We start from the raw sequence: 15,033 nt of genomic DNA on the forward strand, positions 1-15,033 counted from the left end.
CGGCCGTCGCAGTCTGCCGGCTACCAACACTCGCTAGTCTAGATGTTGCTTTGCCACGCGTCCATCGCGTTGATCTTCTTCCAATGTACACAAACGCATCATAACACGAGGAGAATTCAATATACGGTACGAGTTACGTGACTTCGATGTGTTACGGTCGGCTGTATCGGTACCTAGCAAAGTGCAATATAATAGTCGATTTCTGTACTAAAAAGCAAAGGTTGTGTTTGCGCTGAACAAGCGAAAGCGGTCAGGTAGGCTGTGTGTTAACGAGGATCTCTCTGTATAGGTGTATTCTGGTGGTGTGTCGCAATGAAAATAAGTGGTAAAATGACGAAATCTGGTTTATAACAAACTTAGTGAACGTGCTCATACACCTGTAAAATCGAGCACACGTGCTTATGTAAACCTGAATTTGGACGAAGAAAAAGTGAGTGTTCATGTTTAATTTAATAGATATATTTTGTTTGAGAGGTATCACTTAATAAAAATAAAAGGCTTCACCAAATGCTAATGAAATCGCACGGTAGAAAAACTTGTATTTAATGGTATTGACAAAACGAGTTACACACCGGCGAAATGTGAGAGGTAAATATATCCACCAAAACTAAGAATATTTCCTACAATTTAGTAACACGTTACATCACATTAAATATTACTTATATGTTAAATGGAAATGATGTTAACAATGCATTTCTTAGTCGTTTTCTGTGTGGGTAAGCATTACCCGTGTAGCGAACTGCATCAGCATTCAGCAGATGTTGGATATTGGCAATTTGCATAATTCAGTATGCCGTTCTGGAACATTGTTATAAATTCGTTCACTATCTTAATAACTTCTGATTTAATAAGTTGTTGTTATCTTATTGCTACATACCAGAATGCATAGTATGTAAGTAGATACATACTCAAATGTAGGTACATTGAAGGTTGTAAAATCCTTTGAATTGTGATGTAAATAGTTTCGCTCTTTTCTTGGCATCTTTCCCAGCTGTACCTATTTGTATTTGTTTACAAATATTTGGAGCAGTAACGAGATATAGCAGTCATTAAACGAGAAGTACCATTTATTTTGTAGGTGTAAATAAGGAAAGTAGGGCGCTTTTAAAGGCGGGATTAAATAAAGAATAGTATCTTTTTAGTATCTGACTAATAGGTTAATCATGCAACCTATTCACTCAGATTTCTTCATTGAAATCTATTAAGTATTAAATACATATTCGTTATGATTTGCCTCATGTTGTTGAGAAGTATAGGGAGATAATTAAGTACTTTCGCAATTTCGACGGAAGTGGCGGGGAAAGTTGGCCGAATATCGCGGTAAAGTTATAAGTGACGAGAGGTATTTGTTGCAGAGTGAGTACTTAAGTGAGTAAACAATCCTGAACGATGACTAACACGATGTCGCGACTCTTGACGGTCATGATTATCATTTCAAATTGTGACAGATGTGATGATTGGAATCTGTACGTTCTGAAATAAGAAAAAAAATCTCATCTAAGAGACTTGAAAGCAAGCTTTCCTTTCACTGTTGGATGTACAGATAACATTTATTCCTATCTTTTCTAAAAATGTATATTTTTAGCTTATTGTAAATCTTACAAAGCTTTTTATCTCTATATATATACAAAATTCTCGTGTCGCAATGTTAGTTACCATACCTCTCCGAAACAGCTGGATCGATTCTCATGAATATGTCTGAGAATCGGCTAATATACATTTTTCGTAACCCTTAATGATAACAATAAGGCAGAACGTTAGCGTTTGCCGGGTCAGCTAGTTTTTTTTTTTATAAATTTTAAACTTGTCTTAATATATTTCAAGCTTATTCTTAAACTATTATGAGGAGCACCGGTGTGCAAAATAACTCTAAACCAACTAAAAATATATAAATCTAATAGAAGTCTATACATCCAAGTTGTTCCCCACTTTTAAGTTAAGGGATCGTTGACTTTTATTTATTTGTTTGTTGAAATTTCTAAAAATACATCCATAGTTACTTATCAGTTTCATAGCTTTGAAATAACACTTTATATATGACAACAGAACTCGGTAACTATATTGATGGTTGATGTTTAATTACGAACATAGTACGATATTGTATATTGTGAAACCCAGAAGTGTTGAGAGTGCAAAACGTGCTGGCATGAGCCAAGATTTCGGTCGAAGAACCAGGTCAGGAAACTTCGTTATGCAGTCGAAATACTTCCGCCACATATTTGTGTAAACGATAAATAAAGTAAAGAGATTAGTAACAATTATAGAATATGGAATTTAAATGAAAATAAGGATAATTAATTGTTATAACCAACAGTCGTTTTATAGAGCGTAGCAATACAATAAATACCTCCTTACGTACGTTATGAAGCCAGTAAAAATATATAATTGACTAGTCAATACTCAACAACCCACAGAGTATAATTTATGTGAATGTCTTTTTATGATGATATTTTCTCATTCGTGATTGAAAGAAGGTAATTTACCTAATTATAAGATAACGTTTATGATTTCTAACAAAGAGGCAGCAAATTTTGTACATTGTCTAATGATTTTATTTATACATAGATATATATAAACGTGAGGAGGTCTATATACCTTGTAACCTTGAAATAACCTTCATAACACATTATCATTAAATCATTCAACAAAAGCAAATAAATGTATAAAACAGCGGCTTGTCAGGAAAACATGAGAATTGAGGAAATAAATGTCATTAAAATTATTAGACGTAGCCTGTGAAATGACATTTTGAATTATTGGTGAGCTGAAGAAATTTATTATCTGTCTTATAAATTTAAGGGAGATTATTAAATGTATTATAAATTTTGTTAATTAATCATAAGCTATTTAGAATATGACAGAAGTCCTCATTTTGTAAACCATATCGACTAGGTAATGTGACTAAAATAATCTAATGATATTTCTAATAAAATATAAAAGAGTTCAATATATGGTTCTGTGAAACTTATTTATATAATATCCATATCTAGTGCTATACTGATCAGTACTTTTTACAATAATTTAGATCTAAATATTTTAAAAAACAAAGTAAGTAGGCTAAGCGTTTCCACTGGCTTTTATTCACTACAATTTATATAGCAAATATCTGCGATATATGGCGGTCTTTTAATTCACTAAGTATAAAAAGACCATACAAAATATTTAAAGTGCGTATTAGTCATAATATGCACTTTAAATAATTTGGCCCTGATGTTATATCTAAAGGATTTCAAGCTTCATATACAAATAAAGAAGGTTACTTAACGAATTTATGACACATAAAACATTTTGTTGCGCTTAGTAATTTTAAATGCACATTAAAAGCCGATAGAAAGCATAAAATTTCAAATAAATAATCTACGAAGATAAAAGTATGTGAAAGTGCTACTAAATATAGTTGAAGTGTTATGATAAGATATGAACCAGGATCCGGACGTAAAGTGATATCTTTTGACCGGCCCGCTGCGATGAGCTTTAGTCAGAAATGAAAGAATTAGGGTTCCGCTTTCATTATTATAGTAGTGCCACATATAACATAATACTGTACATAGGACATTCGCAAAGCTACAATATTTGTGAGACTTTATGTTTTAACAAGGTAAGGAGGTAAAAGACTCTCATTATTTAAACGTCAAACGGCAATAAATGGCTATGCTATAGGCACTTACCTATTTATGCAATATTATACATAAATCTAATATTATGATATACAATTAGATTATATTATACCTATGTTTTTCCCTGTGTAATTTGTAAAGAGGACATGTTTAGTGTTTGAAAGAATTTCTTATATGCCAATTAAAATTAAACATATTTTTGTATTGACAATGATTAATGCACAATTAATTTTATTTAATTGTACTTCTTTAAACTGCTAATTATAAAGTTAAAAATTAAAAACAACCCTAAATGTGAAGAAGATTGTATGACGTTCACCTTTAGTGAAATGTTTTATTTTATATCGCTGCGATAGAAGTGACTCACACTTGACCAAATTTTATTAAGCGTACAACAGGGTCACATATGTTATCACACCGGAATCGCTGCAGCCTTAACCCAACTTGGTAAACAAAATATGAAATCGAAAATAAATACATGCATTTAGTGACAGTGACTAGCATCGGGTTTTTACAAGTTTAGTAACGTTTCCTATTTCATGGCCACTAGGAAATATTATAGAGTTATAAGTCGAGTTAGACAAAAAATATGGATGTGTGATTAAAACGCATTACACATTAATTGAATAGAGTAAAACGCTTAAATTATTGTTTTGCTGTCGTCAATTGTCTTTAGATTTTAATTTGAATTTTTACATCCACGTACCTTCCTAAAAAACACAATCGAGATCTGAAAACACAAATCAAAATAGGCAAGCAGTTAAGCAGCGTAAAATCGAAAATTGTAATGAAATATACATATTTCAACCTCAATAACAGTAGAAATTCTATGTCATAAGGGAGGGTAGGATAGGGAGTTCCCTACGCTGGTGAATGTAGCATTTAGGGGTACAAAATAGAGCAAGGGTCGCTCTGGAGAGACTCTTTTAAAGTTGTGCGTATCCAAACGGCGCATGTTTTGACTTACGTCCTTAAAAATTTCAATACGTTTGAAGGATCGTAGCATAGCCTTTTATTGGCTAGTACCTAACACGTTAATTACTATTGTTTAAAAATCATTACCTTGAATGCTTCATGATCGTCAGCTGATTAGAAATTAAAATAAGCTATGACAGTTACTGCTCATGTTTAAAGTGTTTTGTTTGCCTTTTGTTTTGCACTGATGCAGATTTGCACGCTGTTTGTTATTGCTAGTGTAATAATAGAAATATGTGCGAGTTTGTTTTCAATTACTATAACATAAACCGCTCAAAGATAATGCAATGCCGACCAATGATGTGTTCAGAACCCATTAACAGTTATACTTAAGTCATAGCAAAAAGTTACAATAATTATTCTCATTTCTTTACGATTCACGAAGAAAAGGTATACATTTAAATGTTGGTACCTATTAATATCATATTTTTTTTTTTTAATTAACTAAACATTCACCAGTGCTTAATTCAGTATGTCTACTTTTTCTGTTGAGATTGTGATAATCTATCCTAGATTAGAAGATAAAAAAATAAACAAATAAGCTCCATGTGAAAATTCAACTGAATTATTTTCTTATTTATTTACGTTTTCCCTATACTACCTAATTTGAAATCATAACAATTACTTTAAGGCCATATTACATAAATTGTATTCTATAAATATAATATCAGGTGTATTTTATATTAAAGAAATACGTCTAAATAGTTGCTTGAAAATGTTATATTTTAACCGTAGAATAAAATAAAACACGTGTGAATTAATGAATTAAATTGGAAAACAAGTTTTAAGAAATGTAGAGCCAAGTCGTTTAATTAGCGTTATAATTTAAAAATCACAATATGTGTTAAATGTTACAAAACATTATATTATCATAATTAACAAATTTAATAGCATTTTACCTATTAAGTGTTTCCGAATTTAAATTATTAATTCCTTTACATTTGCATGAATTTATTGATCAAATTAACTATTTTATTTTAATTATTTGATGCTCTTGGCAAATAAATATTAACTCGATTTATGTTTGGTGTTTGAAGCTATTACAATTTAAAGTAGGTTTACTGTTAATCTAGATGCTTAAACAACAAAAACATAATGATGAGAAAATATCTCACGTGTTCCGACGCCGAAAAAGACAATAATATGCTTTCGAGAAACTTCTGAGCAACCGGTCGGTAAATAATAAATTTATTAAGTACACATTTAAGTCACTCTGCATATCTCTTATATTGAAACGTCATAATCGGTAACTGATAAGCTGATTACCGAATACATAACGAGTATGTCGTTAGATATGCCACTGGCAATCGATTGATTTCGGATATAACATTTGAAGTATTCGCCTAGCAGAGAAACTGGTTCGCTAAAGAAAATGCGGATTGGCGGTATTTTCCTATGCTACGCTCCGCTCGGGTGGTTTCGATACCTCTGCCAGTGAAAACAAAACGTCATAAGAGCGATTGGAAGCGGCGCGCGACGGAGCCGGGAGCCGGTTCAGGCTATTGTGTATTAGTGTGCCGGCAGCTGGCAAGTGGCAGCCCGTCGCGGACTGACGCGCGCAGCGAACGTCTCGCAATTGTGTCGATTTCACCTCCAGCTATAAACAATCATATAACATAAACCTGCTACACAAATATAACGTATCACTTTGCGCCCCATCACTAATGCGGTCAATATTTTTATTCGAAATCTAGACGGTTGTATTGAATTAGATACCGCAATAATCAAGCTGAGTTAAAAGGTGTATTTTAGTGTTCTGTGTTACAAGTGAAAGGTGATCTCTTGCGGTTTTGTGAATTTGTGTCTGTGTTGTGACCAATTGGCACTATTTAATTGGAAGCGAGGTCCGAAATCCACGCATCTTTGGTCATTTAAAGATGACTTAAGCTCATCAGAGCTACTCCGGCACATCGAGGCGGAGTCCTTAACTTCTTCAGCTGATCGTATATGACCGTTTAGTGTAGGTAACAATAATTTTATTATTTTGCTTCTGATTAAATGTTTAAATTCAAACGTTTGAAATTAACCGTATTAAAATATTTTTAAAGAATAATAACAACTCGATTACGAGGCGGGATTCGAACCCGCGTCATTGGCGAGAGGTGTCCCTTGGGCACATAAAACTGATTATCCGAAACGACACTTATTTGAATGCTATAAAACTAAAAATTAAAATCAACCGTATCAATCAATTGACTTGGCTTGAAGTCCGGTCAGTCACAAACACATCTCAAAATGAATATTCATTCAAGACTGAATATAATCAATTTATTTAAAACAGATATTTTATTTATAAGCTAGATCCAGCATTAGATATATGTGCTTCCATAAAATTCACGCTTATAAAACCATTCTTAAAGCTAAATTAGAATTACATTTAACCAACAAAAAATCACAAGCAACAGTCAGGTAGGCTTTTACAAAACGCGTTTCTCTATAACCTCGACAGTTGGAACAGTTTAAGAGGATGATGGAGTTGGCGCGAAATAATATTAAACCTAATTTAATCCTACATTATATATGAACTGGATTCATTTTACATTACAATAAGAACGACAGAATCGTTACTATGGTGATGGGTGATATCAGCTGCCATGTTATATTATGCAGGGATATTTTTATCTGCCATTAGTCAGAAATGACGTTACGTTTTTGTGGTTGCGGAAACCACGGCAGAGAATGGACACATCAAATAACTATTTATTGCCTGGATTTTTCAATATTATCCATAGAATATTAAACAATTATTTTGCATATGTAGCTGTTAATATATTAACGCTTTAATTAGTGCTATCTATGATAAACAGCAAATGAATGCATCACTGATATGACACATGTGATTATGATACACTTCAAACATACACACACATACATAACATTACATTATGTATTGTATTCATTTGCATTGAACAAAATATTTTACAAATAAAACATAATTTTTTTTTTCAAGGAGATAGGCTATAAGCCTTTTCTAATAGCATTTATCATTGATTAAACAAGATTAGAAACGTTGGGATAAAAAATGTTATCTAAAAATTTCCTTTATTGCTTATTTTATATCACTCCGTTCGTATATTTTTTTTTTTTGACAAATGAGCTATTTACCCACAAGGTATGGATGCATGAAAATTTGAGACAAAAGTTGGCTCCAAAGATTTTACATATTATTTTTTAAGATTTCTTTACACTCACAATTAACACTTTTCTGAATCACCTATCAAACTGAAACCCATACTTGAAGATTACACCTACCTGGCTACACGTGCCTGTACTCGAAAGAAAACCTTCCTTCTCACGCAATCGGCTAAAAATCCAGTGTATTTTTAATACTACTAATAAATTTAAAAAAAACGACTAGTATAAATATGAAAAATAAACTAATTATGCAATGGGTTTATATACGCGTAGATCATAGTATTTACTTACTTATTGTCAATAAACATTTCTTACAATGTCGAAACCGGTCGACTATATTTATTCGGCCGTCAAAAATATGAAGTTAAAAGTAGGACACTTGAGTCTTATGAATTTTCCTCTAAAGATGATTTCACGTTAAACTTTCATTCTTCGTTTATTAATTGCCGCATTTTGACAATTACTATTAATACATTAAATAAGATTAATATCAATATAAACTGCGATACAGAAGGCTAAAAGTAAAAGTTTCGAAAGATGTCACTTGAATCTTTATATCATTTTCATTCACGAGTGCAAATATGAGTTTTCTAATTTGACCAGCTCGCAGCGGGAAGTACCACACTCCCATGGAATATCGGCGTGAAATAGTACAGTATAAATAGTAGTTTTCGGACGGTAAGTGGGGAGCCAGAGGCCTGTATCCTTTACCTCACTCTACCTAGTACTTACTACCTACCTCCTTTAGTCCCGTCATCAATCTTTTCTTTATCCCTTGCCCTTAAAAGACAGGTAACGCAAATGCGTTAGTTATGCAGCCTACCACCTACCACCAGGTGAACTAGCAACTTAGTAGACCGCTCTAACAAAAAATAACAGAAGACTGCATTTTTTTAACTAAAATTACGACACTCGAATGTATGGCGCACTCTTTCTACCTTTGTATTATTCAGTAGATATGCGCAAATTCCTAATAAAGATAAAATGAATAAATATTTCAATATGAATACACTAGGCATAAATAAATAGTTTAATAATATTAGGTAATACGAAAATTACCTAGGTCAGTAGCTATATTTCGCTTATTTACCTGAGTCTATAGTATTATAAGTATTCTCTGTGCAAAAATAAAACAAAAAAAAAAAATCAAAGTCAAATAAGCTCCGACTCGCAAAAGTAATTAATTTAAAACAGGAATTGAACGAGGTGTTATCTTAATGATTTATATTACAGAAAAATAATAACTAAACTATTAAAATAATAATAAGTAAAATTCTTACGAGTAAAAGGTCAAAATATAATTGATTAGAATGAAAAAGTCATTATTTAAGGAAAAGATACTGATTATCCATTAAAAGGCTACTTGTGGATCCAAATATGATGATTGTTGGCGAATCGCTTGTTTTTATAAAGGTATTCTTATATTTAGAAGACATAAAGGAATTTAAAACAAATCAATATTAAATAATGAATCCGTTGATGTGTTCTGTATTCGTTGTGTTCTTATCACGGTCGTCTTAAGGTTTTGAGGACCGGTACCTTATGAAAACTAAAACTGTGTGATTCGTCTTGTATAAATTATAATGATCAAGTCGATTTATATGTATACCTACGGTCTATTTGCTTGATGATAACTTTTTTTATACTACTATCTTTTTTCTTCACGTTAAAATATTACATAATATTTATTTACACCATCTATATATAAAAGTATTAGGTTCGTACCATAACGTTGCCGTCGTAACAATAGATTAAATCCTCTTATTTCATTATTGAAACCAGTAGCAATCCCATTGCGTAATCACTGTTTACTACTACAGAGATAAAACGAATCTTCTTAGTGCTTTTATAAATTATATTAAGGTTTAATTATATATATGAGTATATACTGATCGTGACACCTCTGGATCGCATCAGGTTACATTAGTATCGAATATCCGATATAAATAACGATATATTTGATCTTCTCGCACTGATCGATTAGCAAAGCGTTGGCGGGTTCTATCTCGTCATATTTTACATCATTACCAACGTTTTAAATTATGTTCAATAAACAATGGAACGTGTGTGTAATACCCGAGAATCGTTCGAGTTAAATTACCTTACGATTGTTATGCGTTCAACGTAGCCGTGTGTGCTAAAGATTCATATCAGTGTAATTTAATGGGATTTAAAGGAAGCGAAGTATTTGTGCAATTGTTTTTGCAATAATTTGAATTTTACGAAGTATCTAGATAATTTAAAATGCATTACACGGTATCACTGACGCCTAAATCTTATTTTTGCTAATACGAACTACCTAGGTCGAAGTAAATTGAGGAAACTGTTGTGTAAAATAATACATATTGAACTCTTATCTCTCTGTCTGCATATTGAACACTTTTTGTCACTGTCATTAGAGCAAATTGTCGAATAGTTTTGATTGCATTTATCATGCAACTCGGCAGGATGTATTGAGACGATAATTTATGATTGTTCAACTGCATCCATTCGGGTGTTAATGCAGTCGACATAGAAATTATCCCTACCATTATTTAGATAGTAATACAGATCCATTTTAAATTTATTTTAAGTTTCAAATGCCCACGTAGGGCCTATTATATTAACTTCATATCAATGTACAAGCGTCTTGATACTTTACTTTTAATATTTCGATTTAAATTTAAAGTGCTGATTTAAATTACTTTTTGATTTCTTATAGAAATAAATAGACATGTAATGTATTTAGGTTAAACAAGTAAAAACATTATAATATTTCGAAGGTAAAATAATCTACTATTTTGTTTTTTTCTGAGCAAAACAGTGTAAATTAATAATTTATATCAATTATCGCAAATACTTCACTAATAGTTAATATAATAATTTTGCATAATAAATGAGAAGTATATATCAAAGCTGTTAAAATAAATACCACCCCAATTTAACGACGCAGAATAATAACTTTTAAACAGTCGACACAATAAAATAAAATAAGCTTTAACCAGAGAGGGTTATAAAGTGGAAAAGCAATTAATTCCTCGAGTTAATAACACCCGTGCGAATTCGAGAAGCGAAGTTCATCATTGATCGATTGAGGTTGCCGATAAAATCGACTATTGGTGTTCCCGCCGACGAGGTTTGAGTCGGGCATTGCATATGAATGTGTACACTAGTTAGCTATACGAAAAGTTAAATTGTACATTTGGCGGTGAAATGAAGATCAAGCTTACATAACATTGATTGATACAAAAATATCAACTGCGTTATTGATCGCACAATATAAGTGTCTGATGTGGATTGGTCTTAAACTTATTTGTTGACTGTACCCATCGTTGCTGATTGTACATGTTGTGGGCCGTGGCCTCATTGCAAAATTGTCCACATCATTATAGACCGTAATAAACATCCCAGATATACACATTCAATTTATTTTATGCTTCAAAAGGATCTTATTTAACGCGAGAACAAAGCTGGCCGTATTTTATAGTAAATTTTTAATTATTTGTCAATATAATAGCGTATTGTGATTGACTTTTTTTACCGTTACAATGCAATTATTTGCACCTGCGGCACGATAGAAGAGAAAGTTCATTGATATTTTGCGTTATTCTTATCAAAATCCAAGGTTATTGTTACCTTCATAGTTTTACGTCGTTTTATTTTTTTAGACGTAGCATTTTACGTTCGTTCAGCTGAAAGTTTGGTTTGAAATGTTACTGGGTAATCATAATATTTATTCCCTAGATTCAAAGAACGTTACATTAACCTAATTATAATGATATTTATAATTACAGTTATTATTTGGACGTAGTTATTTATACAGAGGTGGGCGATTTTTTTAATGGAATAATATTCGTAATATATCAAGTTTTCAATTAATTAGTACATACGTTATTATACCAAGGTACTTATAAAAACTAAATTTGATAAACACAAAATATGAAGAAATTATGAAAATTTATTATTGTGTAATGTCTCTTTCACGAGTTAATATTTATTTGATAAAAAATTAAAGCTACCTAAGCTTTAGTGGAGCCGATGGAACTCTCGGATGGGATCGTTTTAATAGGTAGAAAACACAAAAGTCTGTATTTATTCTATATTAATATTGCTATTGAAGCTTTTTAGGCGTCGATTTCGAAGATATGTATTTTTAAATCAAACCCTGACTGTTTAAAATAGTGATGATACTTTTTATTTTTAAAACCCAGTGTCCACAAGTAATTTGTGTAAACTAAGTAGATATTTATATTAAAATGTAATATTATTATCATTGACTAAATTTAATGAATGTCGTTTGATTATGCATTTATAATATTACCGCAGATTAGTACTAAATAGTTACTACGTTAATATTATTCGTAATTGATTCCACTGTAAGGACGTTCAGTAATATCCAATAATACCTGTTACTCTAATTAAAGTTTATTTGAAATTGTAAGTATATTTAACAGCTGATTTAATTTTTTTACACTAACCAAGAAACCAGGGCCAAGTGTAACAGTATTGAATGACTAAAATGGCCACGTTCAATAAATTGGTTCTCATTTTAATTTTAAATTTAACGAATAATAAGTATTTATCTAATTTATCTTAGATAAATACTTATCTTAAATGTACATTTGAATTAAATAACGACAGCTCTCGTAACACTTTTCTTGCCTAATTTATAGATTAACTTAAAATGTTTAATATATATGGATACATGTTAAAATGTTAGACATTGAATGAGACAAGTTCATTTTAAATTTGCAACTTGATTTACTTGACTTAGTACCCTATGTGGGGCTGAGGGCGTCTACAGTGCGTCGCCATGTTACATTTGAATACTCACTCTTTTTATGCTTAAGCGAATTTCTTGAAATAAATTTGGGGAAAGCTTTCAATTTAGCTGTCATCACTGATAAAATTTTCACGTATGGGATAGAGGATTAGGGTCTTCATACATAGAAGCGGTGCGCTCGAGCTACTTAGACGAAGCCTCAGCACTCAGAGATCTCATACATATCCAACGATGAAAGATGTCGGTCCAGGAGTTCCTAATATTAGCACGTAAAACAAACTCTTCGGCTTTATACATATTATTGAGACATAGTTTAGATACGAACTAGATAATAACAATATTTTAAAGTACCACCATATTAATTAGAACATTATCAAAATTCACTCATTAAAAAATGGACCCAGGATCATCATGTTTCCAATTTTACCAGGAATAAATTGGGAAGGGTGGGGAAAAGAATACGGGCTTCCAGCCCACCCACTTACGAAACACAATACCACACACATGCTACTATTTCAAGTCGATCTTCTGTGGAGGTGTGGTGTCTTCCCTTATGTGAGCTGGCACAATTCGAAGCATACTAGATTTTCACATATAAAAACGATTGACAACACAACTCAAATCTCGTCTATCTACACACTAGTTTAAATTGTATACAGTGCATTGCAGGGGAACAGATGCAGAAAAATCGACACAACGTACCTTTTACCTTCACATTATTGATTAGCGTTTACCAATTAATAGTAATCGATGCGTAATACCGATCAAGGGACGTTAAGCGTCTGACATGCTTCTACTTCATATTGAGGTCACGGATAGCGCGTGTAATAAATATAATTGAACAAAACCGGACCCGGTGACGAATGCGCTCTGTGTGCGGGTTCACGGGAACAGATCTATCAAACAAACCATAAATTTCATAGTAATATGATACTTGACTAATGACATAGTTTAAATGCACAATATAGGAACTGCTCCGTTATAATCTGCTGTGCCTAACATTATTTCTACGGGATTTGTATCATTGAGAGCATTGTTTTATATGATTTTTAATAACAGCCTGTAATTAGGAAATGTATCTGGGATATAAATAACCTAGCCTTAATGTTACGTGGGTGTTAACCAAGCTGGTGAAATGTATTCACTGTATAACCATGCACTTTCCTGAGCCCTTTGGGAAATTAGGCCTGATGTTATGTTGATGTCGTGGTGTCTCGCCGGGGTATTTGTATGCAAATATTGTTCTGTTCTAATTCCGTTCAATTAAATAATGAAATAAAATATTTGCGCTAATAGTTACAACTTTCGTCTTATCATTTCGTTTAAATAGCCTTTGAACAGCCCAGGGGTATTAACTATTCCTCCAGATTCTAATCATAGAATTGAGAATTCATATTTATAACGCGGTCCGCCCCGACTATGCCCATGTACATATTACTATTATATACACTTTGGGATCACGTATATATATCTCGTATATTCAATGGTAGAAGAAGTTTTGAGATCGGTATAAGTAGTTCTTGCGATTAGCGCGTTCAAAGTTTGAACGAACAAACAAATTCTTCGGCTTTAAACCTTTTGTTTTATTATTGGTTATTGCTATATTAATATTTTTGAGAAGATAGGTCATGATGTCCATTAAAAATATATTAAATGATAATAAAAAACCTGCCAGTATGTATCATTAAAATCAATCCTCCTTTTTTCTTTTTTTTTTTATGTCATTGCGTGCAACTGAGCTGGTGGTTCGCCTGATGGTAAGCGATCACCACCGCCCATAAACATTCGCAAAGGTAGTAACTCTGTGAATGCGCTGCCCGCTTTTATGGGGTAAGGGAAAAGGAAAGGATTAACGACTGGAAAGAAGGAATGGACTAGGACGGGTGAGGAAAAGGAAACGGGCCTCCGGCTCCCCCACTCACCGTACGAAACACAGTGGCATGCCACTATTTCACGCCGGTTTTCTGTGGGGGTGTGGTACTTCCCCGGTGCGAGCTGGCCCAATTCGTGCCGAAGCGTGCTCGACTCCCACATAAAAAAATAGTATAGTATATATACATACTAGTCATATCATACTATCTTACTAATATTATAAATGCGAAAGTTTGTAAGGATGTGTGTGTGTTTGTTGCTCTTTCACGCATAAACTACTGAACCGATTGCAATGAAATTTGGTACGTAGATAGTTGAACAACTGGAATAATATATAAGCAACTTTTTATCCCGATTTTTTTACGGGATACGGACGTACGCGGGTGAAACCGCGGGGCGCAGCAAGTAATATTATAAATGCGAAAGTTTGTAAGGATGTGTGTGTGTTTGTTGCTCTTTCACGCAAAAACTACTGAACCGATTTCAATGAAATTTGGTACGTAGACAGCTGGACAACTAGAATACCATATATGCAACTTTTATACCGATAGTCCTACGGAATACGACTTACGCAGGTGAAACCGCGGTGCGCAGCTAGTAAATAAATAAAGTAGTATAGAAGTAAGTATCAGTATTAATTATATCTTAATTAAACCTTGTCTTTTACCACTA

At 32.6% G+C, this 15,033-nt stretch overlaps 1 protein-coding gene across 6 annotated transcripts in view; it reads left to right on the top strand.

The window, feature by feature from the left end:
- Positions 1-15,033, top strand: part of LOC119834835 (diacylglycerol lipase-beta) — a 41,473-nt gene continuing 26,440 nt past the window's right edge. The window contains exon 1 of one of the 6 annotated variants that reach the window (XM_038359346.1): positions 1-430. The gene's annotated coding sequence lies outside the window, so the exon portion shown is untranslated. Of the gene's footprint in view, positions 431-6,052; positions 6,557-15,033 lie in introns of those variants that run through there. The other 5 variants (XM_038359347.1, XM_038359345.1, XM_038359348.1 and 2 more) reach the window with 5 other exon arrangements.

This window comes from Zerene cesonia, chromosome 20 (assembly GCF_012273895.1).
Source record: "Zerene cesonia ecotype Mississippi chromosome 20, Zerene_cesonia_1.1, whole genome shotgun sequence".
In the NCBI taxonomy this organism is placed as follows: Eukaryota; Metazoa; Arthropoda; class Insecta; order Lepidoptera; family Pieridae; genus Zerene; species Zerene cesonia.